This window comes from Hyla sarda, unplaced genomic scaffold (assembly GCF_029499605.1).
Source record: "Hyla sarda isolate aHylSar1 unplaced genomic scaffold, aHylSar1.hap1 scaffold_2546, whole genome shotgun sequence".
NCBI classification, from domain to species: domain Eukaryota; kingdom Metazoa; phylum Chordata; class Amphibia; order Anura; family Hylidae; genus Hyla; species Hyla sarda.
In genome coordinates, this window is record NW_026609234.1 from 20,864 (window position 1) to 37,590 (window position 16,727).

General features: G+C 45.8%; 7 non-coding genes across 7 annotated transcripts; all 7 read right to left on the minus strand.

Moving 5' to 3' along the window:
* Positions 1-1,642: 1,642 nt before the first annotated feature.
* Positions 1,643-1,833, minus strand: LOC130323797 (U2 spliceosomal RNA). The gene has a single exon (XR_008868994.1). It is a non-coding gene; the product is annotated as a U2 spliceosomal RNA (small nuclear RNA).
* A 2,090-nt stretch (positions 1,834-3,923) lies between these two features.
* On the minus strand, positions 3,924-4,114 carry LOC130323793 (U2 spliceosomal RNA). The gene has a single exon (XR_008868991.1). It is a non-coding gene; the product is annotated as a U2 spliceosomal RNA (small nuclear RNA).
* Positions 4,115-6,202: 2,088 nt separating this feature from the next.
* LOC130323798 (U2 spliceosomal RNA) lies at positions 6,203-6,393 on the minus strand. The gene has a single exon (XR_008868995.1). It is a non-coding gene; the product is annotated as a U2 spliceosomal RNA (small nuclear RNA).
* A 2,086-nt stretch (positions 6,394-8,479) lies between these two features.
* LOC130323799 (U2 spliceosomal RNA) lies at positions 8,480-8,670 on the minus strand. The gene has a single exon (XR_008868996.1). It is a non-coding gene; the product is annotated as a U2 spliceosomal RNA (small nuclear RNA).
* Positions 8,671-10,765: 2,095 nt separating this feature from the next.
* LOC130323800 (U2 spliceosomal RNA) lies at positions 10,766-10,956 on the minus strand. The gene has a single exon (XR_008868997.1). It is a non-coding gene; the product is annotated as a U2 spliceosomal RNA (small nuclear RNA).
* A 2,096-nt stretch (positions 10,957-13,052) lies between these two features.
* Positions 13,053-13,243, minus strand: LOC130323802 (U2 spliceosomal RNA). Its single transcript, XR_008868999.1, has one exon. It is a non-coding gene; the product is annotated as a U2 spliceosomal RNA (small nuclear RNA).
* A 2,088-nt stretch (positions 13,244-15,331) lies between these two features.
* Positions 15,332-15,522, minus strand: LOC130323801 (U2 spliceosomal RNA). The gene has a single exon (XR_008868998.1). It is a non-coding gene; the product is annotated as a U2 spliceosomal RNA (small nuclear RNA).
* Positions 15,523-16,727: the final 1,205 nt, after the last annotated feature.

The following is a 16,727-nucleotide window of genomic DNA, read 5'->3' on the forward strand; positions in this document are numbered from 1 at the left end:
CTATGGCGGTGATGGTTCTGCTCAGGCAGAGCAGTGCTGCTGCTCCTCATAAAGCTGTCGCTGCTGTGAAGGTTCTAGGTGACATCACAAATCCCTATGGTTACATACACAACAAAGCTGGGTTGTTGTTGTTTACACTCTGCAAGGCCTGTGGAAGTGAGTGACATCATAGCACTGTAGTTCTGAGGGTTCTAGATGGATGCAACAATCTCCTGTTGCTTCTATGAAGAACATAATAGACGACATCACCAAACAGCTCCATAGTCACATACACAGCAAAGGACAGATGTTGTTTACACCTAGTGATGTCAGTGGTATTGAGTGACATCACAGCACAGTGCTAAGGCTCCTGGGCCTGGACACAGCAGCGGCTGCAATATCTCAACGGAGAATACGTTTATATATATATGTGTGTGTGTGCGCGTATATATATATATATATATATATATATATATATATATATATATTTCTCCGCCGAAATCACTTTTAAACCCATTTCCTCCTTTTTTTCCCTTCTCTTCCTCTTACTTTTTTTTCACGTTTTTTTACGTTTTTCTCCTTTTCGCCTCTTTTCTGGGCGTATTATTCTTCTTTTTCTTCTTTTTTTTCGTCTAATGCATACCCCATCAGTGCAGCAATGCTTATTCAATACCGCCAGCAGATGGAGACACTGGGGGATAATTTTCTAAGGATTTATACTGATTTTTCCTGTCTGAATTTGTCGCACAGAAAGTTGCAGGCCAAATATGTGTGACATTTCTGCGACTTTAGCTTCTAGAGCATTTTTACAACATTATACATAGGTGCTGAATACATAAAAAGCGACTGTTCAGCGACAGACAAGTCGCATCGGCTGAAAGTAGGCCAGAATGTCAGTCCATGTTGGAGCAGGTTTAGATACAGTCTAAAGTATAGATCTCAAAGTCTGTGCACAGAATTTAGCAAGGGCCTCGCACCTTCTGATGCATCAGGTAGGTGCACAATAGCATAGCCTAACCCTCTGTACTTTGGTCTATATTGATGCGGGACATAGACAGCCAGCTGATGACCAATCCATTAGTGCAATGGATGGCTGGAAGCATTTGTCTTTGCCTTTGCAATACCACAGAAGCAATGCATGGTCAATGTACAGCAATGACACACCTGTGTGAACAGCCAGGAGACCCCCCCCCCCCCCCCATGTTATGTTACATAGTTACATAGTTAGTACGGTCGAAAAAAGACATATGTCCATCAAGTTCAACCAGGGAATTAAGGGGTAGGGGTGTGGCGCGATATTGGGGAAGGGATGAGATTTTATATTTCTTCATAAGCATTAATCTTATTTTGTCAATTAGGAACATTCAGCACCCACCCGCTATCAAGGCAGCTGCCTATCATGTCATGCCCTACCTGCACAGGTGTGCTGGCTACTCAAATGATCCAATTAAGGAGGCCATTTAGTCAGCAGCAGCAGAAGTCCTGTGCCTGGACGCTCCAACAGCGGCCAGACACAAGCAGAAGCAGAAGCAGCAGAAGCAGCAGCAGCACCACCTTTTGTTTTTTGGCTGCAGCAGCAGCAAGGCCCACAGGGCTGGCTAGCTGGCTAGCCAGCAAGCAGGTAGCAATGAAAGTAGGAATCTTTCTTTTTAACCCTGTAAGGGGGTGGTGCACTGTACCCGAAGATACTGCCATATCGGGTCAATGCATAGGGCGACGGAAGCAAGCTTCGAAATCGGCCCCCGTTCTCAAAAATCCATTTAATATATGGTCCCCAGATAGGGGACGTATCAGATATTAAACTGATAAGAACAGATACTACACTTGATCTTAGCCAAAAGGCCGAGAAGCGATAACCGTGAAAGGGGCGGGCCCAACAAGGTGCCCTTCATGGGCACTATCACTGCTTGCTGTCAGGGAGGCTGCCAGACAATTTTCCATGCACACTCTGGGCTGGGGGGCAGTCAACCACCAGTACACACAGCAGAACCTAAACCCATACCATTATTGCTAAGCAGCAAGACAGGGGCCCATTGCACTCCCACGGGGCCTTTTTAAATGCAATCCATAACCCGGATTTGCCAGGAACCCTTCTTACTCCTCCTACTTGCATGTGACACTGGGCTTAGGATCTGCATAGGAAACACACACACAAGCACACACCTACCTTTGTTGCCTGCAGATGCCTCCTTGGCTGTCCCCAAACGGTATCAAACCAACACCCACGGGAAGCTGTAAGCATAGAGGACATGCCTGCACCCCATTGGACTTACCTGTGTGGGTTAAACCCGGGTTATTTGACAACCTATGGCGGTGATGGTTCTGCTCAGGCAGAGCAGTGCTGATGCTCCTCATAAAGCTGTCGCTGCTGTGAAGGTTCTAGGTGACATCACAAATCCCTATGGTTACATACACAACAAAGCTGGGTTGTTGTTGTTTACACTCTGCAAGGCCTGTGGAAGTGAGTGACATCATAGCACTGTAGTTCTGAGGGTTCTAGATGGATGCAACAATCTCCTGTTGCTTCTATGAAGGCCATAATAGACGACATCACCAAACAGCTCCATAGTCACATACACAGCAAAGGAGAGATGTTGTTTACACCTAGTGATGTCAGTGGTATTGAGTGACATCACAGCACAGTGCTAAGGCTCCTGGGCCTGGACACAGCAGCGGCTGCAATATCTCAACGGAGAATACGTTTATATATATGTGTGTGTGTGCGCGTATATATATATATATATATATATATATATATATATATATATATTTCTCCGCCGAAATCACTTTTAAACCCATTTCCACCTTTTTTTCCCTTCTCTTCCTCTTACTTTTTTTCACGTTTTTTTACGTTTTTCTCCTTTTCGCCTCTTTTCTGGGCGTATTATTCTTCTTTTTCTTCTTTTTTTTCGTCTAATGCATACCCCATCAGTGCAGCAATGCTTATTCAATACCGCCAGCAGATGGAGACACTGGGGGATAATTTTCTAAGGATTTATACTGATTTTTCCTGTCTGAATTTGTCGCACAGAAAGTTGCAGGCCAAATATGTGTGACATTTCTGCGACTTTAGCTTCTAGAGCATTTTTACAACATTATACATAGGTGCTGAATACATAAAAAGCGACTGTTCAGCGACAGACAAGTCGCATCGGCTGAAAGTAGGCCAGAATGTCAGTCCATGTTGGAGCAGGTTTAGATACAGTCTAAAGTATAGATCTCAAAGTCTGTGCACAGAATTTAGCAAGGGCCTCGCACCTTCTGATGCATCAGGTAGGTGCACAATAGCATAGCCTAACCCTCTGTACTTTGGTCTATATTGATGCGGGACATAGACAGCCAGCTGATGACCAATCCATTAGTGCAATGGATGGCTGGAAGCATTTGTCTTTGCCTTTGCAATACCACAGAAGCAATGCATGGTCAATGTACAGCAATGACACACCTGTGTGAACAGCCAGGAGACCCCCCCCCCCCCCCCATGTTATGTTACATAGTTACATAGTTAGTACGGTCGAAAAAAGACATATGTCCATCAAGTTCAACCAGGGAATTAAGGGGTAGGGGTGTGGCGCGATATTGGGGAAGGGATGAGATTTTATATTTCTTCATAAGCATTAATCTTATTTTGTCAATTAGGAACATTCAGCACCCACCCGCTATCAAGGCAGCTGCCTATCATGTCATGCCCTACCTGCACAGGTGTGCTGGCTACTCAAATGATCCAATTAAGGAGGCCATTTAGTCAGCAGCAGCAGAAGTCCTGTGCCTGGACGCTCCAACAGCGGCCAGACACAAGCAGAAGCAGAAGCAGCAGAAGCAGCAGCAGCACCACCTTTTGTTTTTTGGCTGCAGCAGCAGCAAGGCCCACAGGGCTGGCTAGCTGGCTAGCCAGCAAGCAGGTAGCAATGAAAGTAGGAATCTTTCTTTTTAACCCTGTAAGGGAGTGGTGCACTGTACCCGAAGATACTGCCATATCGGGTCAATGCATAGGGCGACGGAAGCAAGCTTCGAAATCGGCCCCCGTTCTCAAAAATCCATTTAATATATGGTCCCCAGATAGGGGACGTATCAGATATTAAACTGATAAGAACAGATACTACACTTGATCTTAGCCAAAAGGCCGAGAAGCGATAACCGTGAAAGGGGCGGGCCCAACAAGGTGCCCTTCATGGGCACTATCACTGCTTGCTGTCAGGGAGGCTGCCAGACAATTTTCCATGCACACTCTGGGCTGGGGGGCAGTCAACCACCAGTACACACAGCAGAACCTAAACCCATACCATTATTGCTAAGCAGCAAGACAGGGGCCCATTGCACTCCCACGGGGCCTTTTTAAATGCAATCCATAACCCGGATTTGCCAGGAACCCTTCTTACTCCTCCTACTTGCATGTGACACTGGGCTTAGGATCTGCATAGGAAACACACACACAAGCACACACCTACCTTTGTTGCCTGCAGATGCCTCCTTGGCTGTCCCCAAACGGTATCAAACCAACACCCACGGGAAGCTGTAAGCATAGAGGACATGCCTGCACCCCATTGGACTTACCTGTGTGGGTTAAACCCGGGTTATTTGACAACCTATGGCGGTGATGGTTCTGCTCAGGCAGAGCAGTGCTGATGCTCCTCATAAAGCTGTCGCTGCTGTGAAGGTTCTAGGTGACATCACAAATCCCTATGGTTACATACACAACAAAGCTGGGTTGTTGTTGTTTACACTCTGCAAGGCCTGTGGAAGTGAGTGACATCATAGCACTGTAGTTCTGAGGGTTCTAGATGGATGCAACAATCTCCTGTTGCTTCTATGAAGGCCATAATAGACGACATCACCAAACAGCTCCATAGTCACATACACAGCAAAGGAGAGATGTTGTTTACACCTAGTGATGTCAGTGGTATTGAGTGACATCTCAGCACAGTGCTAAGGCTCCTGGGCCTGGACACAGCAGCGGCTGCAATATCTCAACGGAGAATACGTTTATATATATGTGTGTGTGTGCGCGTATATATATATATATATATATATATATATATATATATATATATTTCTCCGCCGAAATCACTTTTAAACCCATTTCCACCTTTTTTTCCCTTCTCTTCCTCTTACTTTTTTTTCACGTTTTTTTAAGTTTTTCTCCTTTTCGCCTCTTTTCTGGGCGTATTCTTCTTCTTTTTCTTCTTTTTTTTCGTCTAATGCATACCCCATCAGTGCAGCAATGCTTATTCAATACCGCCAGCAGATGGAGACACTGGGGGATAATTTTCTAAGGATTTATACTGATTTTTCCTGTCTGAATTTGTCGCACAGAAAGTTGCAGGCCAAATATGTGTGACATTTCTGCGACTTTAGCTTCTAGAGCATTTTTACAACATTATACATAGGTGCTGAATACATAAAAAGCGACTGTTCAGCGACAGACAAGTCGCATCGGCTGAAAGTAGGCCAGAATGTCAGTCCATGTTGGAGCAGGTTTAGATACAGTCTAAAGTATAGATCTCAAAGTCTGTGCACAGAATTTAGCAAGGGCCTCGCACCTTCTGATGCATCAGGTAGGTGCACAATAGCATAGCCTAACCCTCTGTACTTTGGTCTATATTGATGCGGGACATAGACAGCCAGCTGATGACCAATCCATTAGTGCAATGGATGGCTGGAAGCATTTGTCTTTGCCTTTGCAATACCACAGAAGCAATGCATGGTCAATGTACAGCAATGACACACCTGTGTGAACAGCCAGGAGACCCCCCCCCCCCCATGTTATGTTACATAGTTACATAGTTAGTACGGTCGAAAAAAGACATATGTCCATCAAGTTCAACCAGGGAATTAAGGGGTAGGGGTGTGGCGCGATATTGGGGAAGGGATGAGATTTTATATTTCTTCATAAGCATTAATCTTATTTTGTCAATTAGGAACATTCAGCACCCACCCGCTATCAAGGCAGCTGCCTATCATGTCATGCCCTACCTGCACAGGTGTGCTGGCTACTCAAATGATCCAATTAAGGAGGCCATTTAGTCAGCAGCAGCAGAAGTCCTGTGCCTGGACGCTCCAACAGCGGCCAGACACAAGCAGAAGCAGAAGCAGCAGAAGCAGCAGCAGCACCACCTTTTGTTTTTTGGCTGCAGCAGCAGCAAGGCCCACAGGGCTGGCTAGCTGGCTAGCCAGCAAGCAGATAGCAATGAAAGTAGGAATCTTTCTTTTTAACCCTGTAAGGGGGTGGTGCACTGTACCCGAAGATACTGCCATATCGGGTCAATGCATAGGGCGACGGAAGCAAGCTTCGAAATCGGCCCCCGTTCTCAAAAATCCATTTAATATATGGTCCCCAGATAGGGGACGTATCAGATATTAAACTGATAAGAACAGATACTACACTTGATCTTAGCCAAAAGGCCGAGAAGCGATAACCGTGAAAGGGGCGGGCCCAACAAGGTGCCCTTCATGGGCACTATCACTGCTTGCTGTCAGGGAGGCTGCCAGACAATTTTCCATGCACACTCTGGGCTGGGGGGCAGTCAACCACCAGTACACACAGCAGAACCTAAACCCATACCATTATTGCTAAGCAGCAAGACAGGGGCCCATTGCACTCCCACGGGGCCTTTTTAAATGCAATCCATAACCCGGATTTGCCAGGAACCCTTCTTACTCCTCCTACTTGCATGTGACACTGGGCTTAGGATCTGCATAGGAAACACACACACAAGCACACACCTACCTTTGTTGCCTGCAGATGCCTCCTTGGCTGTCCCCAAACGGTATCAAACCAACACCCACGGGAAGCTGTAAGCATAGAGGACATGCCTGCACCCCATTGGACTTACCTGTGTGGGTTAAACCCGGGTTATTTGACAACCTATGGCGGTGATGGTTCTGCTCAGGCAGAGCAGTGCTGATGCTCCTCATAAAGCTGTCGCTGCTGTGAAGGTTCTAGGTGACATCACAAATCCCTATGGTTACATACACAACAAAGCTGGGTTGTTGTTGTTTACACTCTGCAAGGCCTGTGGAAGTGAGTGACATCATAGCACTGTAGTTCTGAGGGTTCTAGATGGATTCAACAATCTCCTGTTGCTTCTATGAAGGCCATAATAGACGACATCACCAAACAGCTCCATAGTCACATACACAGCAAAGGAGAGATGTTGTTTACACCTAGTGATGTCAGTGGTATTGAGTGACATCACAGCACAGTGCTAAGGCTCCTGGGCCTGGACACAGCAGCGGCTGCAATATCTCAACGGAGAATACGTTTATATATATGTGTGTGTGTGCGCGTATATATATATATATATATATATATATATATATATATATATTTCTCCGCCGAAATCACTTTTAAACCCATTTCCACCTTTTTTTCCCTTCTCTTCCTCTTACTTTTTTTTCACGTTTTTTTACGTTTTTCTCCTTTTCGCCTCTTTTCTGGGCGTATTATTCTTCTTTTTCTTCTTTTTTTTCGTCTAATGCATACCCCATCAGTGCAGCAATGCTTATTCAATACCGCCAGCAGATGGAGACACTGGGGGATAATTTTCTAAGGATTTATACTGATTTTTCCTGTCTGAATTTGTCGCACAGAAAGTTGCAGGCCAAATATGTGTGACATTTCTGCGACTTTAGCTTCTAGAGCATTTTTACAACATTATACATAGGTGCTGAATACATAAAAAGCGACTGTTCAGCGACAGACAAGTCGCATCGGCTGAAAGTAGGCCAGAATGTCAGTCCATGTTGGAGCAGGTTTAGATACAGTCTAAAGTATAGATCTCAAAGTCTGTGCACAGAATTTAGCAAGGGCCTCGCACCTTCTGATGCATCAGGTAGGTGCACAATAGCATAGCCTAACCCTCTGTACTTTGGTCTATATTGATGCGGGACATAGACAGCCAGCTGATGACCAATCCATTAGTGCAATGGATGGCTGGAAGCATTTGTCTTTGCCTTTGCAATACCACAGAAGCAATGCATGGTCAATGTACAGCAATGACACACCTGTGTGAACAGCCAGGAGACCCCCCCCCCCCCATGTTATGTTACATAGTTACATAGTTAGTACGGTCGAAAAAAGACATATGTCCATCAAGTTCAACCAGGGAATTAAGGGGTAGGGGTGTGGCGCGATATTGGGGAAGGGATGAGATTTTATATTTCTTCATAAGCATTAATCTTATTTTGTCAATTAGGAACATTCAGCACCCACCCGCTATCAAGGCAGCTGCCTATCATGTCATGCCCTACCTGCACAGGTGTGCTGGCTACTCAAATGATCCAATTAAGGAGGCCATTTAGTCAGCAGCAGCAGAAGTCCTGTGCCTGGACGCTCCAACAGCGGCCAGACACAAGCAGAAGCAGAAGCAGCAGAAGCAGCAGCAGCACCACCTTTTGTTTTTTGGCTGCAGCAGCAGCAATGCCCACAGGGCTGGCTAGCTGGCTAGCCAGCAAGCAGGTAGCAATGAAAGTAGGAATCTTTCTTTTTAACCCTGTAAGGGGGTGGTGCACTGTACCCGAAGATACTGCCATATCGGGTCAATGCATAGGGCGACGGAAGCAAGCTTCGAAATCGGCCCCCGTTCTCAAAAATCCATTTAATATATGGTCCCCAGATAGGGGACGTATCAGATATTAAACTGATAAGAACAGATACTACACTTGATCTTAGCCAAAAGGCCGAGAAGCGATAACCGTGAAAGGGGCGGGCCCAACAAGGTGCCCTTCATGGGCACTATCACTGCTTGCTGTCAGGGAGGCTGCCAGACAATTTTCCATGCACACTCTGGGCTGGGGGGCAGTCAACCACCAGTACACACAGCAGAACCTAAACCCATACCATTATTGCTAAGCAGCAAGACAGGGGCCCATTGCACTCCCACGGGGCCTTTTTAAATGCAATCCATAACCCGGATTTGCCAGGAACCCTTCTTACTCCTCCTACTTGCATGTGACACTGGGCTTAGGATCTGCATAGGAAACACACACACAAGCACACACCTACCTTTGTTGCCTGCAGATGCCTCCTTGGCTGTCCCCAAACGGTATCAAACCAACACCCACGGGAAGCTGTAAGCATAGAGGACATGCCTGCACCCCATTGGACTTACCTGTGTGGGTTAAACCCGGGTTATTTGACAACCTATGGCGGTGATGGTTCTGCTCAGGCAGAGCAGTGCTGATGCTCCTCATAAAGCTGTCGCTGCTGTGAAGGTTCTAGGTGACATCACAAATCCCTATGGTTACATACACAACAAAGCTGGGTTGTTGTTGTTTACACTCTGCAAGGCCTGTGGAAGTGAGTGACATCATAGCACTGTAGTTCTGAGGGTTCTAGATGGATGCAACAATCTCCTGTTGCTTCTATGAAGGCCATAATAGACGACATCACCAAACAGCTCCATAGTCACATACACAGCAAAGGAGAGATGTTGTTTACACCTAGTGATGTCAGTGGTATTGAGTGACATCACAGCACAGTGCTAAGGCTCCTGGGCCTGGACACAGCAGCGGCTGCAATATCTCAATGGAGAATACGTTTATATATATGTGTGTGTGTGCGCGTATATATATATATATATATTATATATATATATATATATATATATATATATTTCTCCGCCGAAATCACTTTTAAACCCATTTCCACCTTTTTTTCCCTTCTCTTCCTCTTACTTTTTTTTCACGTTTTTTTACGTTTTTCTCCTTTTCGCCTCTTTTCTGGGCGTATTATTCTTCTTTTTCTTCTTTTTTTTCGTCTAATGCATACCCCATCAGTGCAGCAATGCTTATTCAATACCGCCAGCAGATGGAGACACTGGGGGATAATTTTCTAAGGATTTATACTGATTTTTCCTGTCTGAATTTGTCGCACAGAAAGTTGCAGGCCAAATATGTGTGACATTTCTGCGACTTTAGCTTCTAGAGCATTTTTACAACATTATACATAGGTGCTGAATACATAAAAAGCGACTGTTCAGCGACAGACAAGTCGCATCGGCTGAAAGTAGGCCAGAATGTCAGTCCATGTTGGAGCAGGTTTAGATACAGTCTAAAGTATAGATCTCAAAGTCTGTGCACAGAATTTAGCAAGGGCCTCGCACCTTCTGATGCATCAGGTAGGTGCACAATAGCATAGCCTAACCCTCTGTACTTTGGTCTATATTGATGCGGGACATAGACAGCCAGCTGATGACCAATCCATTAGTGCAATGGATGGCTGGAAGCATTTGTCTTTGCCTTTGCAATACCACAGAAGCAATGCATGGTCAATGTACAGCAATGACACACCTGTGTGAACAGCCAGGAGCCTCCCCCCCCCCCATGTTATGTTACATAGTTACATAGTTAGTACGGTCGAAAAAAGACATATGTCCATCAAGTTCAACCAGGGAATTAAGGGGTAGGGGTGTGGCGCGATATTGGGGAAGGGATGAGATTTTATATTTCTTCATAAGCATTAATCTTATTTTGTCAATTAGGAACATTCAGCACCCACCCGCTATCAAGGCAGCTGCCTATCATGTCATGCCCTACCTGCACAGGTGTGCTGGCTACTCAAATGATCCAATTAAGGAGGCCATTTAGTCAGCAGCAGCAGAAGTCCTGTGCCTGGACGCTCCAACAGCGGCCAGACACAAGCAGAAGCAGAAGCAGCAGAAGCAGCAGCAGCACCACCTTTTGTTTTTTGGCTGCAGCAGCAGCAAGGCCCACAGGGCTGGCTAGCTGGCTAGCCAGCAAGTAGGTAGCAATGAAAGTAGGAATCTTTCTTTTTAACCCTGTAAGGGGGTGGTGCACTGTACCCGAAGATACTGCCATATCGGGTCAATGCATAGGGCGACGGAAGCAAGCTTCGAAATCGGCCCCCGTTCTCAAAAATCCATTTAATATATGGTCCCCAGATAGGGGACGTATCAGATATTAAACTGATAAGAACAGATACTACACTTGATCTTAGCCAAAAGGCCGAGAAGCGATAACCGTGAAAGGGGCGGGCCCAACAAGGTGCCCTTCATGGGCACTATCACTGCTTGCTGTCAGGGAGGCTGCCAGACAATTTTCCATGCACACTCTGGGCTGGGGGGCAGTCAACCACCAGTACACACAGCAGAACCTAAACCCATACCATTATTGCTAAGCAGCAAGACAGGGGCCCATTGCACTCCCACGGGGCCTTTTTAAATGCAATCCATAACCCGGATTTGCCAGGAACCCTTCTTACTCCTCCTACTTGCATGTGACACTGGGCTTAGGATCTGCATAGGAAACACACACACAAGCACACACCTACCTTTGTTGCCTGCAGATGCCTCCTTGGCTGTCCCCAAACGGTATCAAACCAACACCCACGGGAAGCTGTAAGCATAGAGGACATGCCTGCACCCCATTGGACTTACCTGTGTGGGTTAAACCCGGGTTATTTGACAACCTATGGCGGTGATGGTTCTGCTCAGGCAGAGCAGTGCTGATGCTCCTCATAAAGCTGTCGCTGCTGTGAAGGTTCTAGGTGACATCACAAATCCCTATGGTTACATACACAACAAAGCTGGGTTGTTGTTGTTTACACTCTGCAAGGCCTGTGGAAGTGAGTGACATCATAGCACTGTAGTTCTGAGGGTTCTAGATGGATGCAACAATCTCCTGTTGCTTCTATGAAGGCCATAATAGACGACATCACCAAACAGCTCCATAGTCACATACACAGCAAAGGAGAGATGTTGTTTACACCTAGTGATGTCAGTGGTATTGAGTGACATCACAGCACAGTGCTAAGGCTCCTGGGCCTGGACACAGCAGCGGCTGCAATATCTCAACGGAGAATACGTTTATATATATGTGTGTGTGTGCGCGTATATATATATATATATATATATATATATATATATATATATATATATTTCTCCGCCGAAATCACTTTTAAACCCATTTCCACCTTTTTTTCCCTTCTCTTCCTCTTACTTTTTTTTCACGTTTTTTTACGTTTTTCTCCTTTTCGCCTCTTTTCTGGGCGTATTATTCTTCTTTTTCTTCTTTTTTTTCGTCTAATGCATACCCCATCAGTGCAGCAATGCTTATTCAATACCGCCAGCAGATGGAGACACTGGGGGATAATTTTCTAAGGATTTATACTGATTTTTCCTGTCTGAATTTGTCGCACAGAAAGTTGCAGGCCAAATATGTGTGACATTTCTGCGACTTTAGCTTCTAGAGCATTTTTACAACATTATACATAGGTGCTGAATACATAAAAAGCGACTGTTCAGCGACAGACAAGTCGCATCGGCTGAAAGTAGGCCAGAATGTCAGTCCATGTTGGAGCAGGTTTAGATACAGTCTAAAGTATAGATCTCAAAGTCTGTGCACAGAATTTAGCAAGGGCCTCGCACCTTCTGATGCATCAGGTAGGTGCACAATAGCATAGCCTAACCCTCTGTACTTTGGTCTATATTGATGCGGGACATAGACAGCCAGCTGATGACCAATCCATTAGTGCAATGGATGGCTGGAAGCATTTGTCTTTGCCTTTGCAATACCACAGAAGCAATGCATGGTCAATGTACAGCAATGACACACCTGTGTGAACAGCCAGGAGACCCCCCCCCCCCCCCCCATGTTATGTTACATAGTTACATAGTTAGTACGGTCGAAAAAAGACATATGTCCATCAAGTTCAACCAGGGAATTAAGGGGTAGGGGTGTGGCGCGATATTGGGGAAGGGATGAGATTTTATATTTCTTCATAAGCATTAATCTTATTTTGTCAATTAGGAACATTCAGCACCCACCCGCTATCAAGGCAGCTGCCTATCATGTCATGCCCTACCTGCACAGGTGTGCTGGCTACTCAAATGATCCAATTAAGGAGGCCATTTAGTCAGCAGCAGCAGAAGTCCTGTGCCTGGACGCTCCAACAGCGGCCAGACACAAGCAGAAGCAGAAGCAGCAGAAGCAGCAGCAGCACCACCTTTTGTTTTTTGGCTGCAGCAGCAGCAAGGCCCACAGGGCTGGCTAGCTGGCTAGCCAGCAAGCAGGTAGCAATGAAAGTAGGAATCTTTCTTTTTAACCCTGTAAGGGGGTGGTGCACTGTACCCGAAGATACTGCCATATCGGGTCAATGCATAGGGCGACGGAAGCAAGCTTCGAAATCGGCCCCCGTTCTCAAAAATCCATTTAATATATGGTCCCCAGATAGGGGTCGTATCAGATATTAAACTGATAAGAACAGATACTACACTTGATCTTAGCCAAAAGGCCGAGAAGCGATAACCGTGAAAGGGGCGGGCCCAACAAGGTGCCCTTCATGGGCACTATCACTGCTTGCTGTCAGGGAGGCTGCCAGACAATTTTCCATGCACACTCTGGGCTGGGGGGCAGTCAACCACCAGTACACACAGCAGAACCTAAACCCATACCATTATTGCTAAGCAGCAAGACAGGGGCCCATTGCACTCCCACGGGGCCTTTTTAAATGCAATCCATAACCCGGATTTGCCAGGAACCCTTCTTACTCCTCCTACTTGCATGTGACACTGGGCTTAGGATCTGCATAGGAAACACACACACAAGCACACACCTACCTTTGTTGCCTGCAGATGCCTCCTTGGCTGTCCCCAAACGGTATCAAACCAACACCCACGGGAAGCTGTAAGCATAGAGGACATGCCTGCACCCCATTGGACTTACCTGTGTGGGTTAAACCCGGGTTATTTGACAACCTATGGCGGTGATGGTTCTGCTCAGGCAGAGCAGTGCTGATGCTCCTCATAAAGCTGTCGCTGCTGTGAAGGTTCTAGGTGACATCACAAATCCCTATGGTTACATACACAACAAAGCTGGGTTGTTGTTGTTTACACTCTGCAAGGCCTGTGGAAGTGAGTGACATCATAGCACTGTAGTTCTGAGGGTTCTAGATGGATGCAACAATCTCCTGTTGCTTCTATGAAGGCCATAATAGACGACATCACCAAACAGCTCCATAGTCACATACACAGCAAAGGAGAGATGTTGTTTACACCTAGTGATGTCAGTGGTATTGAGTGACATCACAGCACAGTGCTAAGGCTCCTGGGCCTGGACACAGCAGCGGCTGCAATATCTCAACGGAGAATACGTTTATATATATGTGTGTGTGTGCGCGTATATATATATATATATATATATATATATATATATATATATATTTCTCCGCCGAAATCACTTTTAAACCCATTTCCACCTTTTTTTCCCTTCTCTTCCTCTTACTTTTTTTTCACGTTTTTTTACGTTTTTCTCCTTTTCGCCTCTTTTCTGGGCGTATTATTCTTCTTTTTCTTCTTTTTTTTCGTCTAATGCATACCCCATCAGTGCAGCAATGCTTATTCAATACCGCCAGCAGATGGAGACACTGGGGGATAATTTTCTAAGGATTTATACTGATTTTTCCTGTCTGAATTTGTCGCACAGAAAGTTGCAGGCCAAATATGTGTGACATTTCTGCGACTTTAGCTTCTAGAGCATTTTTACAACATTATACATAGGTGCTGAATACATAAAAAGCGACTGTTCAGCGACAGACAAGTCGCATCGGCTGAAAGTAGGCCAGAATGTCAGTCCATGTTGGAGCAGGTTTAGATACAGTCTAAAGTATAGATCTCAAAGTCTGTGCACAGAATTTAGCAAGGGCCTCGCACCTTCTGATGCATCAGGTAGGTGCACAATAGCATAGCCTAACCCTCTGTACTTTGGTCTATATTGATGCGGGACATAGACAGCCAGCTGATGACCAATCCATTAGTGCAATGGATGGCTGGAAGCATTTGTCTTTGCCTTTGCAATACCACAGAAGCAATGCATGGTCAATGTACAGCAATGACACACCTGTGTGAACAGCCAGGAGACCCCCCCCCCCCCATGTTATGTTACATAGTTACATAGTTAGTACGGTCGAAAAAAGACATATGTCCATCAAGTTCAACCAGGGAATTAAGGGGTAGGGGTGTGGCGCGATATTGGGGAAGGGATGAGATTTTATATTTCTTCATAAGCATTAATCTTATTTTGTCAATTAGGAACATTCAGCACCCACCCGCTATCAAGGCAGCTGCCTATCATGTCATGCCCTACCTGCACAGGTGTGCTGGCTACTCAAATGATCCAATTAAGGAGGCCATTTAGTCAGCAGCAGCAGAAGTCCTGTGCCTGGACGCTCCAACAGCGGCCAGACACAAGCAGAAGCAGAAGCAGCAGAAGCAGCAGCAGCACCACCTTTTGTTTTTTGGCTGCAGCAGCAGCAAGGCCCACAGGGCTGGCTAGCTGGCTAGCCAGCAAGCAGATAGCAATGAAAGTAGGAATCTTTCTTTTTAACCCTGTAAGGGGGTGGTGCACTGTACCCGAAGATACTGCCATATCGGGTCAATGCATAGGGCGACGGAAGCAAGCTTCGAAATCGGCCCCCGTTCTCAAAAATCCATTTAATATATGGTCCCCAGATAGGGGACGTATCAGATATTAAACTGATAAGAACAGATACTACACTTGATCTTAGCCAAAAGGCCGAGAAGCGATAACCGTGAAAGGGGCGGGCCCAACAAGGTGCCCTTCATGGGCACTATCACTGCTTGCTGTCAGGGAGGCTGCCAGACAATTTTCCATGCACACTCTGGGCTGGGGGGCAGTCAACCACCAGTACACACAGCAGAACCTAAACCCATACCATTATTGCTAAGCAGCAAGACAGGGGCCCATTGCACTCCCACGGGGCCTTTTTAAATGCAATCCATAACCCGGATTTGCCAGGAACCCTTCTTACTCCTCCTACTTGCATGTGACACTGGGCTTAGGATCTGCATAGGAAACACACACACAAGCACACACCTACCTTTGTTGCCTGCAGATGCCTCCTTGGCTGTCCCCAAACGGTATCAAACCAACACCCACGGGAAGCTGTAAGCATAGAGGACATGCCTGCACCCCATTGGACTTACCTGTGTGGGTTAAACCCGGGTTATTTGACAACCTATGGCGGTGATGGTTCTGCTCAGGCAGAGCAGTGCTGATGCTCCTCATAAAGCTGTCGCTGCTGTGAAGGTTCTAGGTGACATCACAAATCCCTATGGTTACATACACAACAAAGCTGGGTTGTTGTTGTTTACACTCTGCAAGGCCTGTGGAAGTGAGTGACATCATAGCACTGTAGTTCTGAGGGTTCTAGATGGATTCAACAATCTCCTGTTGCTTCTATGAAGGCCATAATAGACGACATCACCAAACAGCTCCATAGTCACATACACAGCAAAGGAGAGATGTTGTTTACACCTAGTGATGTCAGTGGTATTGAGTGACATCACAGCACAGTGCTAAGGCTCCTGGGCCTGGACACAGCAGCGGCTGCAATATCTCAACGGAGAATACGTTTATATATATGTGTGTGTGTGCGCGTATATATATATATATATATATATATATATATATATATATTTCTCCGCCGAAATCACTTTTAAACCCATTTCCACCTTTTTTTCCCTTCTCTTCCTCTTACTTTTTTTTCACGTTTTTTTACGTTTTTCTCCTTTTCGCCTCTTTTCTGGGCGTATTATTCTTCTTTTTTTTCGTCTAATGCATACCCCATCAGTGCAGCAATGCTTATTCAATACCGCCAGCAGATGGAGACACTGGGGGATAATTTTCTAAGGATTTATACTGATTTTTCCTGTCTGAATTTGTCGCACAGAAAGTTGCAGGCCAAATATGTGTGACATTTCTGCGACTTT